Below are 21,727 nucleotides of genomic sequence, written 5' to 3'. Positions count from 1 at the left end.
GGACATTGGCACTTGGTAGAAATGTCAAACCTTGTGCCAAATACAAAACCTACCAAGTTGGAGTCTGCATTTTGTTTCAGCTTTATTGAGGTATAACTGATAAATAAAAATTATTTCTACTTAGAGTGTACAGTTTGGTGTTTGATATACATGGTGAAATCATCACAATCAAGCTAATTAACACATCCATCTATCCATAATCTCACACAGTTACCGTTTTTTTTCTCTTCCTCCTCACCTTCTTCCTCCTTCAATGAGAACACTTAAGATATACCCTCTTAGCACATTTCAAGTATGCAATACAGTATTGCTAACCATAGGTATATTGCATTTTAATAAGATTCATACATAAATCTTCTACATGTTAAATATGAAATGATGAACCTATGATAATTGATAGCACAGATGGAAACCAATAGAAGCCTGGAATTGGGCAGGGGCAGAGGGAGAAGAAAGAATTTAAAAGGAGAGGAGATGTCCTAGTTGACATTATAAATTGTCAACTTAAAAATTCAGCCCGCCAAGGTCCCCTCTCTTTGGGTCAGGCTCAGTTCATAATGGAGATCGTTTTTTACAACACGGTCTGGGACTCACCACCTGCGTTGTGGACAGAACTCAGTGGATCTGTAAGAAGGAGTGAATGCTCACCTTGGATGGGCCTCTGCTGTTCCTGCACACAGCAGAAGTGGAGTTGAATATCCTCCCTAGCAGCCTTAAGAACAAATTTCAGATTTAAGTAGAAATGTAATGGAGTAGACTTATTCTCGTGAATAATTATTTTTTAATTATATGATTTGTGTTGAAGAAGTCCTTAGTTGTGTCTCTTAGGAGCCTATTTGTCCTTCTATTGTGGTTATTTTGATTCTGGTGTTTAGCAGCTTTTTCTTTAAAGAAATTCTGCAAGCCAGGCTGAGACGCTTTCAAATAACCATCTGGCCTCACCTCCCACCCTGGTGTGGCATAAACACGGAGATGACAGAGGAGAGGCAATTATCAGAATCATTTCAGGAAAGCAAAATGAGACATTTGAGGGTAAATGGGTACTTGGCAAAATTTGGGCATGAGTATGGGGCCCTTTTAAAAATGCCTTCTTGACACGGTAGCTTCAAGAGGCTGACAAAGATACTCACATCTCCTCCTTTGAGTCCCTCGGCGATTCTCATTTTCCAAACTGATGTGCTGAAGGTGCTAGGATATTGTTTCTATGACGATGAAATATATTATTACCCACCGAGTTGAGTCTAGAAGTCTGTAGCTGCACAGCTGCCTTACTAATTACTCTCCTAATGTGATAGAGGGAAAAGTACACTGTAATTCTGATGTACAGTAGTTTCATGAACATAGCATTAGTGCAGAACTTCAGGGGTGCCTGTATTAGCTGGATAGTGAGGCTGAATTAAATATGGGGTAACTATTGAGCTAGCAGAGGTGTTCGATTAGCTTAATGGCGGAGCATGCAATTTAGAAGCTATAGGCTCTGAGTTTTCTCTCAGCAGCAATGTCTAAACATAATTAATCAGTTGCTTTTCCCAGTAAATGACACTAATTAGTTGCATTCTAATTGCCCTGTGTGGCGTAATGTTACTCCATTCTAAGTGCTCTACAGAGCAGTGACATGGGATCTTTAATACATTATCATGGATTTCCATGTAATTACAGTCCTTTCCAATGGAGTGAAAGGAAAATATTGTAGGCTCTTTCATCAGGATTCAATAAATAACTTATACCACCTCTATTAAGAAATAGAATGATTGAACCCCTTCCTTGTTATTAGCATGTATGTGATTAGAATTGTATATAGTTTCAAGTGCCAGACATTGGAGCTGAAAATACGCCCTTTTCTACCTATAGTCTTGCTAGATGATTTTCTCTCCCAAAGGAAATTATTCTAATTTGTCTTGAATTTTATTAATTTCCTAGAATCAGACACATAGAACTGACTTGATTTGATAAATGGAGAAAAAAATATTGAACTTGTAATCTAATTTCAATGTTAGGTGCTTAGTCTGTATCTGGTTGTATTCTTTATTCTTTATGACCCATTTTCCTCCTTGGTAGAAGATTAACTCATTGTTTTATATATTTTACATTGTGCTTTGTGCTTTAGTATTTGAATTGCCTAAGCAATTCTTGAGCTTCTTTCTAGAATGCTTTCTTCCAAGCATTCATGGTTCTAGAAAATCGTTCTTTAAAAATGATTTTAAACTATAGCTGAAAAGGGAAAATGTTCTTGGGTCCTTTTTAAGTTTAAATCTTATAAGGTAAAAAATATGTGTGCTCTAAAGAAAGAAATGTGATAAAGCAGAATAAAGGAAAAAAGGAAAAAAAATCTGTATAAATGTGCTAAAGTATTAGAAATGAGAATAGGACTTCCAAACTTGATAACTTAGGTAACTTACTAATTCTTCTAAAAGCCTAATTCATGTAGATTTTAATTATTCTGGTTTTGTGTGGATTTGATTTTCTCATTCCTTTGAATAATTATTTTTTTATTTCATGATATACAGTGAAGAATTCCTTAAATGTTTCTCTCAGGAACATATGTGTCCTTATGTTGTGTTTAGCACCTTTATCTTTAGGAAAACTCTGTCTCTTCCTGTATCTGCTAAGTCATTCTGTAGGCATGAGAACTCTTCTTCAATTCTGAGATTTATGGTATGTACAAGCTTTAGAGTTCTCTAAAATACATATGACCCGTGAAGAACTTAGTGTGCAGCCTGGTGTAAGGATATTTCCCTATTAGGACTTCCTGAGGTTTGTAAGTTTGTTACTGAGTGTATTTATTTCTCATTAGAAATGTAAATGACTGAAGAAACTTGCAAATTAAATTTTCTTTTCTAAAATTCTTCTAGCTTTTGAAAACGGAAAAAAAGGTTTAAATTATAGGTAGAATCTTTTCTAGTTTCCAGCTTTTCACATTCCTATTATTAATGGATAATAATATTCATAATGAATAATAATGTCATCACTGTATCAGTGCATGTCCCCTAAATTCAGTTTCTTTACTAAAAACATGGAAATAAAAACTGGGTGAAGTGGATGGTTTTCTAAGACAATATGGTACCAACAATGACTCTGGGAAAGAAAGAAAGAATTGAAAAACTCAATTTAACCAGGAGAAAAAAAGAGAGTGAGAGAAAGGAAGTTTTCATGGGGCAACCCACCTAAAGCACCACAACACTTAGCTGACTTTCTAGATTTTATAGGGTAATTCAGCTAAACCTTAAAAAGCACATAATTCAATGCTCTTTTAACTGTTTCCAAACATAGAAAAAGAAGGAAAATGACCAAGTTTGACTTAGACTGTTACAAGTCAATTTCATTTTTGAATATAGATACAAATATCCAAAATAAGCACAGAATCCTTAAGCACATTAAAAGAACAATACTTTGGGACCATGATGAATTTTACAGGAAAGTAAGGATGGCTTAATGATAAGAAACCTATTAATATAACCCATCATATGAATACATCTAAGAAGAAATAACTTGTAATACTGAAAAAGCTCAACATGTTGCTTAATTAGAATTTTTTAAAACCTCCAATAAAAATAAGACTAAACCAAATACAGCAAACATGATAAAATGTATCTTAATGAACTTTTCACTAAAGTCAGGAACAAGATAAGGATGTCCACTATCACCTCTGTTACTTAACATTTTACGGGAGATCATAGCCAAGACAGAGACAAGAGAAAAAAAATCAGAAGTAAACAAATTTTCATGGAAGAGATAAAACTCTCACTATTTGCAGATGTGATATATACAGAAACCAAAGATGATCATTTTAAAACCATTAAAAACAATAAAAGGATTTAGAAAGCTGGTGAAACAGAAAATAAAACAAAATGAAGATATTAACTGTTCATATACACAATATAAAATTTAAACTATAATGGAGGGGTATAGTATTTTAGTTTTGCAAGATGAAAATGTTCTAGACATCTATTGCACAACAATGTGAACATGCTTAACACTACACTACATTCATAGGATATATAAAAATATATATTTAACGGAATAGTTAATATCCTGTTTATAAAAGCAACAAAAATGATAAAAAGACATCCTTAGAAAAATATTTCTATATGAACATAACTTTAAAATGCTATTTAAGAATACAGAAGACTTAGGAAAATGGAAAAACCATACTTGGATATGATATACCTGTCATTTCTCTCTACATTACTCTATACATTTAAATAATCACTGCAGGTATTGATTTTTTTCCAGTTTTATTGAGGTATAATTGACAAATTGTATATATTAAAAGTGCAGTGTACAACATGATAATATACATTGTGAAATGATTACCACAATTTAGTTAATTAATATATCCATTACCTTACATAGTTACCATTTTTTTGGTAGTATGAACACTAAAGGTTTACTCTTAGCAAATTTCAAGCATAAAATATAGTATTAACTATAGTCACCATGCTGTACATTAGATCCCCAAAATTTATTCATCTTACAACTGAAAGTTTATACACTTTGACCAACACCTCCCTATTTTGCCCTCTTCCTAGCCTCTGACAAGCACCATTCTACTGTTTCTATGACTGACTTTTTTTTTTTTAAAGATTCCATATACGTGTGATCATACAGCACTTGTCTTTTTCTGATTTATTTCAGCTAGCATAGTGTTCTCCAGATGGATCCATGTTGTTACAAATGCCGGGATTTCCTACTTCTTTATGGCTGAATAATATTCTATTGTATATACAGATATAAATATATATACAATATACAGATATATATTTATATCTGTATATACAGATATACGTTTTCTTCACCCATTCATTTGTTGACAGACACTTAGGTTATTTCCATATCTTGGCTATTTGATAATGCTATAAAAAAAATGGGAGTGCAGATATCTCTTTAAGATAGTAATTCCACTTCCTTTGTCTATATCCTGAGAAGTGGGATTGCTGGATCATATGCCAGTTTTAGTTTTATTTTTGAGGACTCTCCATACTGTTTTGTATAAAGGCTGTACCAATTTACAATCCCACCAACATTGTGGAAGAGTTCCCCTTGCTCTACGTCCTCAGCAGCACTTGTAATCTCTGTGTCTTGGATAATATTCATCTTAAGAGATCTAAGGCAATATCTAATTGTGGTTTTGGTTTGCATTTTCTTGATCATTGGAGATGTGGAGTACCTTTTCATATGCCTGCTGGTCATTTGTGTGTCTCCTTTGGAAGATGTCTGTTCAGGTCCTTGGCCCATTTGTAATTAGATTTTTTAATTTTTTGGCTATTGAGTTGTAGGAGTGCCTTATACATTTTAGATATTAACCCCTGTGAGATACATAGTTTGGAAATATTTTCTCCTATGTCACAGTTTGCCTTTTCATTCTGTTGATTGTTTCCATTGCTGCATAGGATCTTTTTGGTTTGATGTAGTCCCATTTGTTTTTGTGTTTGTTGTCTGTATTTAAGGTCACATTAAAAGAAAAAAAGTATTGTCATGATCAATGTCAAAGAGCTTTGTTCCTATTTTACTTTAGAAGTTTTATAGTTTTAGATCCTATATTTAAGTCTTTAATCCAATTTGAGTTGATTTGTGAATGGTGTGATATAGGGGTTCAGTTTCACTTTTTTTCAACAATATCTAAAAACAATCCTACCATGATCAAGAGGGATTTATCTCTGGGATGCAAGGAGGTTAAACATATGAAATCAGTCAATGTGATATATTATATTAGCAGAATAAAGGGTAGCAATCACCTGATCATTGCAATGGATGCAATAAAAGCATTTGACAAAAATCAACATCTTTTTATGAGAAAAAACTGTCAACAACTAAGGTGTAAAAGAAACATACCTTAACATAATAAAGGCCATGTATGGCTAGTCTATAGCTAACATCATACTCATTGATGAAAAGTTGAAAGTTTTCCTCTAAGATCAGGAATAAGACACATTTAAGCACTTTTATTCAACATAGTACTGGAAGTTCTAACCAGAATACTTAGGTAAGACAAAGATATAAAAAGCATCCTAACTGGAAATAAGTAAAATCATCTCTGTTTGCAGATGACATGACCCTCTATATAGAAGAGAAAACCGTAAAGTCTCTACCCAAAAATATTAGAAGAAATAAATTCAGTGAAGTTTCAGAATACAAAATCATATAAAAAATTAGTTGTGTTTCTATGTACTAAAAATGAGCTATCAGAAGAGGAATTGAGAAGACCATACCATTTACAATACTATCAAACATTGTGTACTTAGGAATAAATTTAACCAAGGAAGCAAAAGACCTATACACTGAAAACTATAAAATGTTGATGAAGGAAATTGAAGATGACACAAGTAAATGGAAAACTAGCCTATATTTACATGGATTGGAAGAATTAATATTGTTAAAATGTCTACCCATAGCAGCGTACAAATTCAACAAAATCCCTATCAAACTCTGAAGGCATTTTTCATAGAAATAGTAATAATAATCCTAAAATTCACATGGAACCTCAAAAGACCAAAGCATTTTTGAATAGCTAAAGCAATCTTGAGAAAGAACAAAGCCAATGGTATCACATTTCCTAATTTCAGATGATGTTACAAAGCTATAGTTATCAAAACATCATGGTACTAGTATAAAACCAGACACATAGACCAATGACAAAGAATCTAGAGTTCAGAAATACAACCACACATATAGAGTGAACTAAACTTTGATAAGGGCACCAAGTGGGAAAAGGATAGTCTACAATAAATGGTATTGGGAATATACAGTGGAATATTACTCAGTGATAAAAAATGAGATCTTGTGATTTGTGACAACATGGATGGACCTAGAGGTTGTAATGCTAAGTGAAATTAGATAGCTAAAGACAAATACCATATGAGTTCTCTTATATGTGCAATCTAAAAACAAAAATGAACAAAAAAATAGAAACAGACTCATAAATACAGAAAACAAATTCGTGGTTGCCACAGGGAAAGTGGTGGGGGCCTGGGCAAAATGGGTGAAGGGGAATGGGAGGTACTGACTTCCAGTTAGGGGATGAAGAAGTCATAAGGATGAAAGGTATAGGGAATATAGTCAATGGTATTGTAATATCATTGTATGGTGGCAGATGGTAGCTAGACTTGTGGTGAGAACAGCATAACCTATAGAATTGCTGAATCACTATGGTACACCCAAAACTAATGTAACATTGTATGTCAACTATACTTCAATTAAAATCAATAAAATAAATGGTACTGGGAAAACTGGATATCCAAGTACAAAAGAATTATTGATTTATTTATTGTTTTGTTTGGAATAATACAATCTAACTCACTGGAAAGATAAACAGCAGACATACTTTTTAAAAAGGGGCAATGTATGTGAACTAGCTCTACCAGATATTAAAATATAAAACATGACTAGAAAGACAATGGGAAAAAATTGATAGTCAAAAACGAAAACAAAACCCTAACATTTATATGAGAATTTAGCATTTCACAATGGATCCAAAAATGGAACAAAATAAAGTTGGATCCATATATCACATTACACAATAGGAAAAAGGGCAAATTACATTATATAATAAGAATAGTAGAAAGAAATATCTGAGAATTCCTTTATAATCCTATAATGGAGATAGCCTTCCTACCTCTGAATCAAAATCCAGATATCATAAAAGATTGGCATGGAAGGAGTCAATATGGTGGAGAATTAGGGGGGCCTGAAGTTCCCTCATCCCTCAAAAACAGCAGTATTGAGGCCAGAAGACTTGGAATTCCAGGAATCCAGGCTGCAGAGTGACAGAAACATCTCCAAGGGCCCACGTGGACAGCTTGGTGGGCCATAGGTGTGTGATTGCAAACTGGGAGAGATAAAATGGGAGCTATAGGCCTGGAGGAGAGGGATCCCCTTCTGTGGAGAGACAAAAGGAAGAGAAAGAGAGGCTGTGGAAGTGTAGGATTGTATTTGGACAAGAGAAAAAACCTCTCCAGATCACTGACCAGGGAATGAAAAAAACAAAGAACCAATTTCTAACTTGGAAACAGCCTTAGGGGTGACAACCCAGGGTTGTGGGACTTCCTCTGGACTGGGACCAGCTGCCCTGTACATGCACCTGGGGGAAGGGGGAGCCAGCCCCAGGCTCAATAGCGAGCTCAGAGGTACAGTCAGAAAGCACAGTCCCTTCTCTTGAAGAAGGTGGGAAGAAGGTATAAAGGCTCTCCAGAAGGACAAAAGACCCTGCAGGCACCAGCTAGCCAGAGGCCCTTTGTTGGTGGGGCAGAGTGGCACTACCCTGGAACCGGTGCACATGAAGCAGGATCCTTTAAGATGTCGGGGTTTGAATCCCACCAGACCACCTGGGAGGCATGGAAGATTGTGGAGCAGGACAAACTAGCTGCCTTGGCACTGTGAGGACAACCTGAACAGAGTGGTCTGGGATGTTCAGTCTGGGGAGAAGAAACTGGGGTGTCGCCATTTTTCTCCCCATCACCAACAAGGTAGGGCTTCAGGGAAAGGGACAGCTGGTCCACAGTGTAGGTGGAACCCGCCTACACCAAACCACACCCCTCTATGCCTGGTAACTGGGTATCTAACAGAACAAGTTTGACACTGATCTAACCAGACAGCTCCTCCTTCAGATCAGCACACCCACCGGTTCCAAGGCATCATCAAATATTGGTCCAGAGATTTTGCATTTTCTGATTTGATTCTTGATCAATTCTTATTTTACATATTTACACATATTTTTTTTCTTTCTTCCTCTTATTTCTTCTCTATTCTGGTTGTTGGTTTGTTTAAGCAGATGTTTTTAAACCTATTCTTTTTACACCTCTTCTGTATCTCTTTATTTTCCTCTCTCTCTGGATTAAGCCATATAGTTTCTCTGATTCTCTGCCTGGTCAATTTTTTTTTCTCTTCTTTTTCCCCACCCCTGTCATTTCTCTCTTTATATGGGACAAGGCTTCTTCCACCACACCCTTATTTAAATTTTTTCCAGGATTACTTAAATGAACAAATCAAACACACCTGGTGGAAGGTCCAAATCACCACTATGACTAGGGAGATAAAGCAACCAGAGTCACAACAGAGAGCACACAACACATTCCAAACACATCTCTTGAAGGGCCAGGCCCTGGACAGTGTATGACTTGTTTTTAATATAGTAGTGCTCGCAGGTGCAGGACATATAACAAGCTATTAAAGGACAGAAAACTCGCCAAAATGGCTAAGTAGAAGAATTCTCCTCAAAAGAAATTCGAGGAAGAAATGACAGCTAGAGAATGGCTCAAAACATATAAAAAATACATCTGATTAAAAAAAAATTAGGATAATAGTCATAAGATTATGGGCTTATAATCTTAAGGGCTAGGAAAAAAAGCATAGAAGACAGCTGAGAATCTATTGTTGCAAAGATCAAGGAGCTAAGAAACAGTTACAACAAATTAAGAAATGCTGTTAATGTGGTGCAAAATAAACTAGATGTAGTGACAGGAAGAATGGAGGAAGCAGAGGGGAGAATAAGTGAAATAGAAGATAAAATTATGGAAAATTATGAAGTTGAGAGAAAAAGAAGAAAATACTAGACCATGAGGGGAGAATTGGAGAACTAAGTGATTCAATGAAATGTAATAATATCTGTATCATAGGAGTTCCAGAAGAAGAAGAAGAAGAAGAGGAGGAGGAGGAGGAGGAGAGAGAAAGGGGAAGAAGGTTTACTTGAACAAACTATAGCTGAGAACTTTGCTAATTTGGGGAAGGAAGCAGACATCCAAATCCAGGAGGCACAGAGAACTCCCTTCAGATGTAACAGGAATAGGTCTTCTCCACAGCATATCACAGTGAATCTGTGCTGCGAACCTTGCAAAATACAAAGATAAACAGAATTCTGAAAGCAGCTAGGGACAAACAGGCCTTAACCTACAAGGGTAGATGTATAAAGGTAGTAACCGACCTGTCCACTGACACTTGGCAGACCAGAAGGGAGTAGTAGGAAATATTCAATGTGCTGAAGAGGAAAATTATGCCCCCCCCAAATCCTTTATCCAGCAAGGCTGTCATTCAGACAGTGGGATGTATAATGAGGTATGAACTAGGTGAAACTGGGAGCCTTGGATAAGAGTGACTGTTTTTATAAGTGAGGATTTTTAAGTACTTTTTAGTATGTTTTAAATTTTTGAACATGTACATTAACTATTTAAAAATTTAGATGAAAAATTCATACTATAAAATATTTAACAGGAAAGAACGTGACAAAGAAAGAAAACGTTAACTCAGGTATGCAAAATAATAACAGCAAGACCCCTTGAAGGAGTCAAAGTGGTAACATCAAGGAGCCTGCAGGGATTTTGTTAGTGCTAGAATCTCCTTCACCACGATTTTCCCCATTTTGGTTCAGTGGCTGTGGGAGCCCAGAATGAAGATGCTGTTTGTGAACAGAGTCGGAAAGAGAAAGAAATGCTATAGGATCAGAATACCTGCAAGAAAAGAATAAGAGGGTCTCTGCTCCCAGAAAGAGCAAGGAGAGCTCTTTTATGTGTTTGTTTTACTGTGCTAGGAGATCTCTCCTGGCAACTTCTAAATTTGTTGGTTTAGGCTAGGGCTAGACAAAACTGACTTCTTGACGATTATCATGGTCCCTGCTTTCATACTTGTGCTCACATGGATTACCAGGTACAGACAGGATCTGGGGCACTGCAAGAGAGAACACATTAACCTTAAACCATCATACGCCTAAGGATCAGAAGCCCAAGAATCAGAGTCTGAAACTGCTCAGAGAGATTTCATTTTCCTTACAAGATGAAGATCTATTCACCAAGAAGGTACGGATGATTCATTTGGGAAAATTTGCTTATTTCTATTTGACTAAACAGAACAGGAAGGAGGGAGGAAGGGGTGTCTTTACTTTTCTCCTTTTTTCCTTCAAATGCTTCTTTGCTCCCTTCCATGAAACTTGTATCCAGCTCCTGGTGTTCTGTCTTCCCTTGAAAGTCTTCTCATCTCTTATTAATAACTTTTCCAACTACTTTATTTGGACCTGGTTTTCTTATTGAGGGTGTGTGGGGGTCACTCATAGAGTTTTCTAGCTATATTCTCCCAAAAGAATTGCAATGTTATCATCACCAACCTCATAAGTGAAGGATAGTAATTTATACGTACATGTGCATCTTCAGTGCATATTATTGGCTCTTGATAAAAGGCAAATAGTAATGATGAACATTGAAATACGCCTTTGCAAGATACCAGCCAGCAAACTGCATGAGCCATTTTGAAAACAGATTCAAAGGAAGATGTCCTGAACTTTCATTTCCCGTCTGCTGGGTTTCTTTGAAGTGGGAGTTAACCCTGACATGAAACAGCTCCAGAAACTGAGCCATGCCTAGTTGTTTTTGGCCTGATAATTCAACCCCCAGTGATGACTCCCACACACAACTGGGTGTCTTTGATGACTCAGTCTTCTCCTCTTCAAGATAGGCCTCTAGACATTTCTGTTTCCTATATTCTGCACTACAGCCTTGGTGGAAGAAGAGGATAATAGCTTCATTTAACAAATAAAATCAAATGCATTATCTGCTCCCTCTCTAACACAAGCCCTTCTTACATAGAACCTTCCCTCCTTTGTTCTTGTTTGAACTCTTTTAATCCAGAGTCTGTTATTCAACTGGACAGAGAACTCCTCTCCTGGATGGCAATAAGCTGAAGGAAGATGTTGAATGAATAACCCAGGTAGAGTGATTTGAAGCTGTTTTTCATTTTTTCAAGGATAAGAAAAAAAAATGCTTTGTTTGTAAACACCATGGAATTTGGTAAAACGTCTTTAAGACTGAAGCCTATTTTACTCCAGCTTCATTGAGGACTGAGGTACTGGGGTGAGTTTAGAGAAGAATCTCAAAACTGCACCCCCTGTCATTGCCACACACACTAGACTAAAAACTGTAATTAACACCTGCTTGGAAAAAAATAATCCTCAAAAAGCAGAACATGGATCCTTAGAAAGGATTCATGTTCTGTAAATTATTTTAAATCAGCGTCAAAAGTGATTTCCTCTAGGAGAACTAAATTACTACCTTTTGAAATCAATTCTTAGTTTCTTCTGCTTTACTAAGTAGAGCGTTTTTATTTTTTTTAATGTTTTTATTTATTTTTGAGACACAGAGAGACAGAGCATGAGTAGGGGAGGGGCACAGAGAGAGGGAGACACAGAATCTGAAACAGGCTCCAGGCTCCGAGCTGTCAGCACAGAGCCTGACACGGTGCTCCAACTCACAGACTGTGAGATCATGACCTGAGCCGAAGTCGGACGCTTAACCGACTGAGCCACCCAGGAGCCCCCCTAAGTAGAGCATTTTTAATATAAGAAAGTCAATAAACATGAAACTCACATATTAAGTTATATTTCTGACACATCAAGCACTCCATCTTCCTATTTCAGACTAAAATGTTAAAATAGATGTATTATTTTTAAAATACGCTTATTTTTCTTTTTTTCTTACAACGTGTGTTGAATTTATGGAGCTTTTCTTTTATGTGTGTTCTTTATTTTATGTGGAAATATGCAAAAAAAATGCATTTTTATAAGTGGAGAAATTCAGCTTCTCAAGATAGAGGTCCTATATAGTCAAATAGGCTAGAGGTCCTATAAAATCTCCATAAAAGCTCTAGTTCTGTATTATTCTGTCTTTGGCCACTAAGATTGAATAAATATTTAAAAGATTCTTTACACAAATGGCATGCTGGATTTTAACGTGGCAGGTTTTTTACAGAAATCTGTGTTGACATACTGTTATACACTTACTAATATATAGTTATCAATGCACACACTTAACTTATTCTCTAATTATCTGATGTATTTAATGTTTGTTGTCTCCCAAAAGATGGACCCCTTGGGTCAAAAGGCCTGTCTCTGTCTCCTAGAGAAACTGATATATTGTTAAATAGTAGAAATTGAAAAAAAAAAAAAACTTCACAATCCCTCTGCTCAACTCCTAATCCCGCCTCTTACTACCATTCAGATTCCTTGACTATAAAATGAGAATGTGTTTCTATTGCATAGGGTTGATGAGACCATGATGTGACAGGGCTTCATGAACTATAAAACCCTACAAAAATATTTGGCTCATCCTGGAAGGGTGAGTAGCACTCAGCTAGATGAAAGCTTTGGAGAGGAGGAGGAAAATCTGGGCAACACATAAAAGAGAGGGAAGTGGCCAATCTCAGCTCTCAGGCCTTAGCGTTTCCTGGCCAGTTCTTTCAGGGCTAAGTCACTGTCTGATGTTCATGCTGCTCTGGCCTCTGCTTGGAATAACATCCCTTTGTCTCCACAGGCCAAAGCTATCAGCAGGTTTCTGTCAAATAAATAGATCATCCTTCGTACCCCAGAAAGCTGTCAGGCTCAATACTTTGCAACCATCTGTGCATCCTTCTTGCCTTTTCTTCATCCTCCTGCATGAGCAGGGCTGATGACCATGTGAGTATTGTTTCATGGCCATTTTTTCCTTTCCATGTTCATAGTCACTATCTTACTCCAAGCTCTTGTTACTCCATATAGAGAACGGGAGAGATGCCAGAGGACTGGACACAGGTAAATGTCTCCCTCCCCCACACCCTCGAAACAAGAAGTAGAAAGATTCATTAACAATAGTTTGGTGATTTTAATGTCAAACCCATCCCCAAAGTTTTGAAACTTAAAAAATTAGTAACCATTGGAAGGAGATATGATCTTATTTGATTCCTAGCATTATTAGGCAGCAATATGTGACATGCTGTGGGTACTTTGTGTGTGAACTCGACATTTGACAGAATGCATTCTCTCAAATCATGTGAGTTAAGCACAGGCATGTGTTAGAGTTATATAGAAGTCAATACTTATATTCACCATACATAATAGGCTCATACTCTAATGAAAGAGAAAGCTACAAATGTGGAATATGGTACAGATTAATATAAAATGATACAAAGAGTTTCAGGGATGGGCATGTGATATTGCAGGCACCTGGGAGAGGAGCAGCTGACTCTGCTGAGACCAAAGGATCAGAGAAGACTTTTTGGTTGGGGGGAGACCATGACCAAAAGCAATAAGGCAAGCAACATTCTGATGTGTGCAAATGAACTGCAAGCAATTTAGTGTTCCTGGGGTCCACAGTTCCTATCAGGGAAGGTCACATCTTGGGGGCAGGAAAGGGCTTACTTCTTTCCTAATATTCTGAAATCAAAATGAAATACATAGGCTACAAGTGAGTAAAATAGAATGAATTAGTAACCCATAGAATATTTCTGTCCAAAGATGCTGATTAGTGGCAAGGATAAGGAATTAGATAGGGATATGCTACAGGACAGTTTTTGTTGCTTTATTAATTCTTACATTGAATCTACCATTATTTACTAAGCACCTAAGACTCACTAGATGTTGAGATTGAAATGGCATTGGAGAAAGAATCCTTGTCCTCAAGGATTTTGGAAGCTAATGAGGTGCCAGTGCAATACAGTTTGGGTAGTGATTTAAATTGAACTAATGAATGCAGATAAAGTAAAACTGGAAGCAGTAATTTATGACTTACCATAACCAGGGTCCCCAAATGTTCTGATGGGTTTCATTGACAGGCTGACTCTAAGCAGGCTGTTAATAGTAATGTGTTGACTATTTCTGACCAATGGAGAATGATTCAACCTGTAAGGTGCTCTTTCCACCAACACATTAGGGCCTAGGACTTTTCTATTCTTACAGAAAGAGACAAATACAGGAACATCATTCATACAGCACTCAGAGAGGAAATGAAAAATACTGGAGAGAAAGAAACCATTTTAGGGTAACATTTTTCTTATCAATTTATATCCAGCATAATAACGGTACATAAGAATGGTGACCATTTATCTAAATAGAAAATGTAACATGCAATATTAATGCATTTTACTCTGATTGATATGATGTGGGTAAGGCACTGGAATCTAATATTTAACACAGCTCTTGGGTTATGTCTATGCAGGTGGTCTGAATTACTCATTGGGAGGAACACTGCTTAGGAATTAAACCCTGAAGGTGAATTTGTTCAAAATGAGTCAGCAGCCTGAATTTTTAGTTATCCATTTGCTTAATAATTTTTATATAATTGAAGTCTAAGCTGAATACAATAAAATGCACAGACCTTTAAGTATTATGTAGGTCAATCAGTTTATAGCCCCATGTAACTGCCGATACATAAAAATGTAGACGAGTTTCTTTCACTACAGAAAATTCTTGTGTGTTCCTTTTAGTCAGTTCAGACCACTACCACCACTTTCTGATTTTTATCAGTATAGATAAATTTTCCCTATTCTTGGGTTCAACATAAATAGAATCACACAGTTTGCATTCTTTTTTGTCTGGATTCTGAATGTTTTTGAGAGTCATCCATTTTACTGGAGGCAGCTGTAGTTTTCAAAATTTTATTTATAGTGACTGAGTTGTATATCACAATTGCTTATCCATCTCCTGCTGATCAATAAACTGTTTCAAGTTTTTGGTTACTGTGAATAGGCTTCTGTGAATATTCTTTTTTTTTTTTTTTTAATTTTTAATGTTTATTTTCGAGGGAGAGAGAGCGAGCTTGAGCCAGGGGAGGGGCAGAGAGAGGGAGACACAGAATCTGAAGCAGACTCCAGGCTCTGAGCTGTTAGCACCGAATCTAACGCAGGGCTCGAACTCACGAACTGTGAGATCATGACCTGAGCCGAAGTCAGAGGCTTAACCGACTCAGCAGCCCACGTGCCCCTCTGTGAATATTCTTGATTCGTACTGGATTAATACCTAGATGTGGAATTCCTGGGTCATAGTGTTTAACTTTACAAGAAACTGTTAAATAGGATTCCCAAGTGGTTGTACCACTGCATATTCCACTAGCAATATATGAGTTTTCAGATGTTCCAAGTCCTTAAAAACATTTATTGTTGGTTGTTTCAGTCAGCTCAAACTGCCTTTATTACCAAAAAAAAAAAAAAAAAAAAAAAAAAAAAAAATACCATAGACTCAGGGGCTTACAATTCTGGAGGCTAGATCGGGCTAGTCCAAGGTCAGGAGCAGTTTCTGGCATGATCCAGTTCTTGATGAGAGCTCTCTTCCTGACTTGCAGATGGCCACATTCTCCCTGTGTCATCACATGGTGGTAAGGGAAAGGGAGAAGATGAGACAGAAAGGAAGGAAGGTAGGGGAAAGAGTGAAGAGAGAGGGGGCAGAGGATCCAAAGTGGGCTCTGCAGTGACAACAGTGAGCCTGATGCTGGACTCAAACTCACAAACCATGAGATCATGACCTGAGCTGAAGTCGACACTTAACCAACTGAGCCACCTAGGCCCCCCTCTCTTCCTCTTCTTACAAGGACATCAATTCCCTTATGAGGGCCTTACTTCAATGACTTCATCTACGCCTAATTACTTCCCAAAGGTTCCACCTCAAATTCCATCACATAAGAATTTTGCAGAAGCATAAATCTTCATCAGTCTTTTGATTTTACCAATTGTAGTAGATGTGATACTGTAATGTTGTAGTTTTAATTTGCATTTCCCTAATGGCTAATGATGTTAGGTACCTTTTAATAGGTTTATTGGGCATTTTTTTTTTTTTGTAAAAAATCTTTTCAAGATTTCTGACCATTTTTTAAGTTGGATTTTTTGTATCTTCATAACTGATTTATGAGTTCTTAGTATATTTTGTATAAAAACCATTATCAAATATTTTGGAAATAATTTCTTCTAAACTCAATGAAATTCAATTTATCAATTATTTTTATGGTTACTCTTTTTATTTGTGTGTGTGTACAGTGTAAGAAATTTTTGCTGTCCTAAAGGTTGCAAAGATATTTGCATTTATTTTCTTTTAGAAACTTTGAGATTTTAGTTTTGACATTTAGGTCGATGAGCCATGCCAACTCTTTCCATAGAAAGTGAGGTAGGGCCTAAGGTTCATTTCCACCCACTCCCCCCACAACCTCCTATAAAGTTAGCAAGTTGCTCCAGCATTATTTATTGAAATGGCTTTTCTTTATTGAATTGCCTTTGTGCTTTTGATGACAATCAAGAAAGGATATACATGTGGTTCTATTTCTATATTCTTTTTGTGTTCCCTTGAGCTATTATTTGTGTATCTTATGCCAATACCTCACAGTCTTCTTCATTCCAAAATCTATACTTTTTATTTCCTTATTTTGCCCTATAAAAGTTAAACAACAAATGTAGTATTTAATAATAACAAGTAAAAATGATAAATTTTATAGTATGTATTTTTCATCACAATTAAAAAAGTACATTTAAGGTTATCATATTTCCTGTAAGTACCTTAGTTGAATTAAAAAAATATATATGTGACATTTTTGTTATTCAGTTGTAAAATGTAGATGAGGATAATAATACTACCTGTCTCTTAGGATTGTGGATTGTTATGAGAACTAAATGAGTAAATCACTAAGAAATGTGCTGAATATGTATGTGCTTATGAGAAAATTTAAATTTGCCTTGTCCTCTTTCCTTCAATTAAATAGATTGAGGATATTTTTTCATTTTATTTCTTTCTCATTCTACTAGCCTCCACTCATTTAAAATGTATATTTTATTTAAAAAAGTATATCTTTTTCTTTTCCTTTGATCTCACAGTAGAAACATTGACATGCATAGTTAAAGACTAAAAAGTTAGTCTATTTACCCCAAGGTCTTTAGAATACTCTAGTGCCATTATTTCCTTCCTGGTTTAATAGACTCATTATCTAATACTTTTGCTTATTTTTAATGTTACAACTAATTTAATGCTACAATTATAATTGGTTTATATATTCATTTTTGTTTACATTTATCTATGTTTTTAACATTTTCTTAATCCTCAGACATTTTTTGTGAGACAGAAGAAATCATTTAGGTCTATATTTTTTTCACTGACACTTTTTTTCATATACTTGAAAATGTTTTACTATTTCAGTTACTATTAAAATATAGAGTTGCTAAGCTTTGAACTCTAGGTTTTCACTTTTATTTCCAGGCTTTAAACATATCAGTCCAGAGTTCTATGGCTTCCATCTTTGCTGTTAGGAAATCAGCTGCCAATCTCATTAGGATTTTTTTTTTAAGGACCCTCTTTTCTCTTTTTCTTCTTTAGAGTAATATTTTTGATGCATTGTACTTTCACTATGATATTTCCAGGTGTGAATTTTTATTTATACATTGTGTTTGAAATTCTTAGGGCTTCTTGAATCTAAGGATTCATGACTTTTATCAATTCTGAATAAAATTTGCACCATTTTCTTTTAAATATTTCCCCTCTTCCATCTCTCTCTTCATCTTCCATGTTGATTAATATTTAATATTTCCCTTATTTTAATTCTGTGCTATATTCTGAGAAATTTTTTGTGATGGTATGATTGACTAATTTTCTCTTCAGTTATGCTTAACCCCTCATCTGTGTTTTTGACTTGAACTATATTTTTCATTTCTAGGGCTTTTCTTAGGTTCTTTTATAAATTTTCCTGCTTATTTAATTTTTCACTGCTCATATTTTTTATTTCCATCTTTTATTAAGTGTACAAGGCATAATTATTTTGTATATTGTAACTGATAATTTCAGTACTAGGAGACCTGTTTTAGATATTGTTTTTTTGCAAGAATTTTTTGAAACATAAATTGGATAATACTTCCTCCACAGTTAAACTGCATTCGTTTTTGCTAGGTACTGAAGAGCATTACAGACCTAGATCTACACTGTTTTTTGGATTCAAGAATTTAAAATTATGCAACTTATATTGATTCAGGCATTATACCCATACAAGGCTAGCCAGTGGTCCTGTAATTGATCAGAAGACTTTGATTAATCACTACCTAAAGTGTGAAGGATGAGAGGGCCAATTTTCCTTGCAGTTTTGTGTTTTAGCTTACCCACCTCATTGAAGGTGTAGCATCTCAGGACTGTTTCCAGTGTGACTCCTGGCACTGCAAATCCAAAGCTTTATCCCCAGAATGCTTTGCTCTAGAAGACCAATATGGCCAGAAGTTTTAGAGCCTCCTTATCTCTCTGCAGTTTTGTTCTTGTTTTGATCCTGGAACTGGCACATTTTATTATTTCATAGAGTTGTTTATTTACTTGAAAGTATGGATTTAATCAAACACTTTTATATGTTTATAGCAGGAGGCTTTCAGTGTCTCTGGTTTGCCATATTGCCAGTAACAGACGTCTAAACTGAAGAATACTCTCCATATAATAGATACAATATATTGGTCAGTTTTAGTATTTTATTTAACTTCTCTCCAAGATTACCATTTTGCTTTATAATAATTTTAATGTATTCAAAGTTTTATTTTTTAATTAAGATTTTGAATCATGATTGAAAACTAATTCCCTATCACGAGTTATAAAGAAATTTTATATATATTGTCATATAAATGTTGAAAGATTTTTTTCTTTATTTAGATCTTACTTCCAATTGGAACTGACTACTCTGTATGAAATGAGGTAAGTATAGTATCTTTCCATATACATAACCAATTACCAAGCACCACTTATTGAATAGTTCATCATTTCCTCATTGGTCATGGAAGTTTTTATATATATGTACATTTTTATTAGAGACCAGAATTTGATTAATGACTAAATGTATGTAATGGTCATGTTTCTAGGTTTTTTTATTTCTTATTACATTAATTTTGTTCCTTTTAATTAAAAAAAATTTTTTTAAGTATGCTTCACATCCAGCCCAGAACCCAACATGGGGCTTGAACTCACAACCCTGAGATCAAGACCGGAACTGAAATTAAGAGTCAGATATCAGATGCTCAACTGACTAAGCTATGCAGGCGCCCCTTGTGTCTTTTAATTTTTTTGGAAAATTGTATATCTATTTAAAGGATATATTAGCATAAAGTTTATAGTGGTTTGTTGTAACTTTTTAAAATATACATGAGTTTATCTTCCTTTTGAATCCTGATATGTCTTTTTCTTTTTAGCTTTAATCTGACACTGTCCTGGATTGGGAGCAGTACCTTCAAGTTTAAACTTAGTGGTCCATTTTGACCTGAACTTCTTACTTAAAAAAAAAAAATTATATCTCTTTGTTCTTGGTAGGGAAATGTTTTTGTGACACTATAATTTGTGTTTCCTTGATTTATTACTGAAGGTGAGTAATTTCTGTCTTGTATGTATAACTTCTTTGGCCTATCTGCTCAGGTTCTTTGTCCCCTCTCCTCACTTTATTTTTTTTTTTTATTAGCATCTTGATATTTTTCTTTCTCATTAATAAATATACACTATTTATATATTAAATATAATAAACCCTTATCTATCATATTTGAATGATTTTCCCCAGATATTTGCTTAGTTATGTCTTCAGTTGTATTTTTTAATTTGTATTTTATTCTTTCTTTGCATTACATCACCCATATCCACATATATTAAAAATATGTGTGTGTATTTAAGTATATGTGTGTCTGTATACCTGATTACTGTGGAAAATGTCTAGAAATGGATGAACTCCTTTTCTCAGGTCACAGACTGTTTTGAAAGGATTTTAGAGTTCTATAAACTGAACTGTTAAAATTTATCTGCGAAGGTATTAAGATGGTATGATAACATTTAGGGTTTATGTTACTATATTATAGGATATGTGGTGTATATATATATATTCATTTGATACACCAGTTGATTTCGTTGAAGTTGGTATATAATAATAATAGGTATTTTTTTAACATAAAAAAGAATGTTTCCTAATGGGGAAAAATTAAACAAAAGTGCTCACTTCCTAATTATTTTCTTTTGAAAAACATTACAAATGTATGATAACCTGACTTTGATTGCAACAAAAAATGTCAGAAGTGACATTTCAACATTTCAGTATACTAATCATCTCAGCTAAAAGAAATGTAAAATCAACCAAGGCTACTGTCATTAGTATTTCCAGAGTCTCACAACTAGAGGAATAAACAATTAATATGTTAAAATTATTCACTGTTAACATATCATTACTATCCCTAAACATCCAGCCTACCCATGTTGATTGGACCCTGACAGAAGGGGCAAAAGTGCCATTTAGTTAATAATGTTGTACTGCTAACAAGCTAATAAAAATTGCATTCCAGAGTGTCAGATTAAGAGAGTGGAAGGGGATGGGAGAAGTGTGTTTATAAAGCCAAAGTGGTATGCAAACGATAGCACTGACAGGGTCAAGGAATCAGTTTAAGTAAAATTAGTCATTATACACTACAGACTAATCAATGTATTTCGTGTTTTCACTACCATCTAATCATAAGCCATTTACCTTGACCCTTGAAAGCATTCTCTCAGCAAGACTCCCTCATACAAGAAGCTGTTTAGGGTAGATGAGACTTGATACTCCAGAGAATTCAAAGGAAGATGTTCTGTTCTTTTGATCCACAATTTAATTGAAACACAGTAGTACTTAACCTGGAAATACTATGCCTTGCATTTGTCCATGTCACCATCTGTAATCAATCATATCAATGAGGTTAATTCCACAGTTTCCAAAATATTTTTGCTGAGTTAAAACCCTGTTATTTTTCCATATGAAACTTTTTTTTTTATTTAAAAAAATTTTTTTTCAACGTTTATTTATTTTTGGGACAGAGAGAGACAGAGCATGAACGGGGGAGGGGCAGAGAGAGAGGGAGACACAGAATTGGAAACAGGCTCCAGGCTCCGAGCCATCAGCCCGGAGCCCGACGCGGGGCTCGAACTCACGGACCGCGAGATCGTGACCTGGCTGAAGTCGGATGCCTAACCAACTGCGCCACCCAGGTGCCC

At 35.4% G+C, this 21,727-nt stretch overlaps 2 long non-coding RNA genes across 3 annotated transcripts in view; one reads left to right on the top strand and one right to left on the bottom strand.

Annotated features, from left to right (window-relative positions):
- LOC123386579 overlaps window positions 1-1,762 on the bottom strand; it is a 36,641-nt gene extending 34,879 nt beyond the window's left edge. Inside the window, exon 1 of the long non-coding RNA XR_006600665.1 lies at window positions 1,131-1,762. This is a non-coding gene — a long non-coding RNA (uncharacterized LOC123386579). The remainder of the gene's footprint in view (window positions 1-1,130) is intronic.
- The window catches only part of LOC109501538, an 89,375-nt gene extending 69,098 nt beyond the window's left edge, over window positions 1-20,277 (top strand). Inside the window, exons 2-7 of one of the 2 annotated variants that reach the window (XR_006600664.1) lie at window positions 10,636-10,784; window positions 11,610-11,688; window positions 13,287-13,429; window positions 13,511-13,543; window positions 19,385-19,426; window positions 19,918-20,277. This is a non-coding gene — a long non-coding RNA (uncharacterized LOC109501538). The remainder of the gene's footprint in view (window positions 1-10,635; window positions 10,785-11,609; window positions 11,689-13,286; window positions 13,430-13,510; window positions 13,544-19,384; window positions 19,427-19,917) is intronic. The other variant, XR_002159664.2, reaches the window with a different exon arrangement.
- The last annotated feature ends 1,450 nt before the right edge of the window (window positions 20,278-21,727 follow it).

Source organism: Felis catus, chromosome B4, assembly GCF_018350175.1.
Source record: "Felis catus isolate Fca126 chromosome B4, F.catus_Fca126_mat1.0, whole genome shotgun sequence".
In the NCBI taxonomy this organism is placed as follows: Eukaryota; Metazoa; Chordata; class Mammalia; order Carnivora; family Felidae; genus Felis; species Felis catus.
This window is presented reverse-complemented; position numbering and strand designations above follow the sequence as displayed.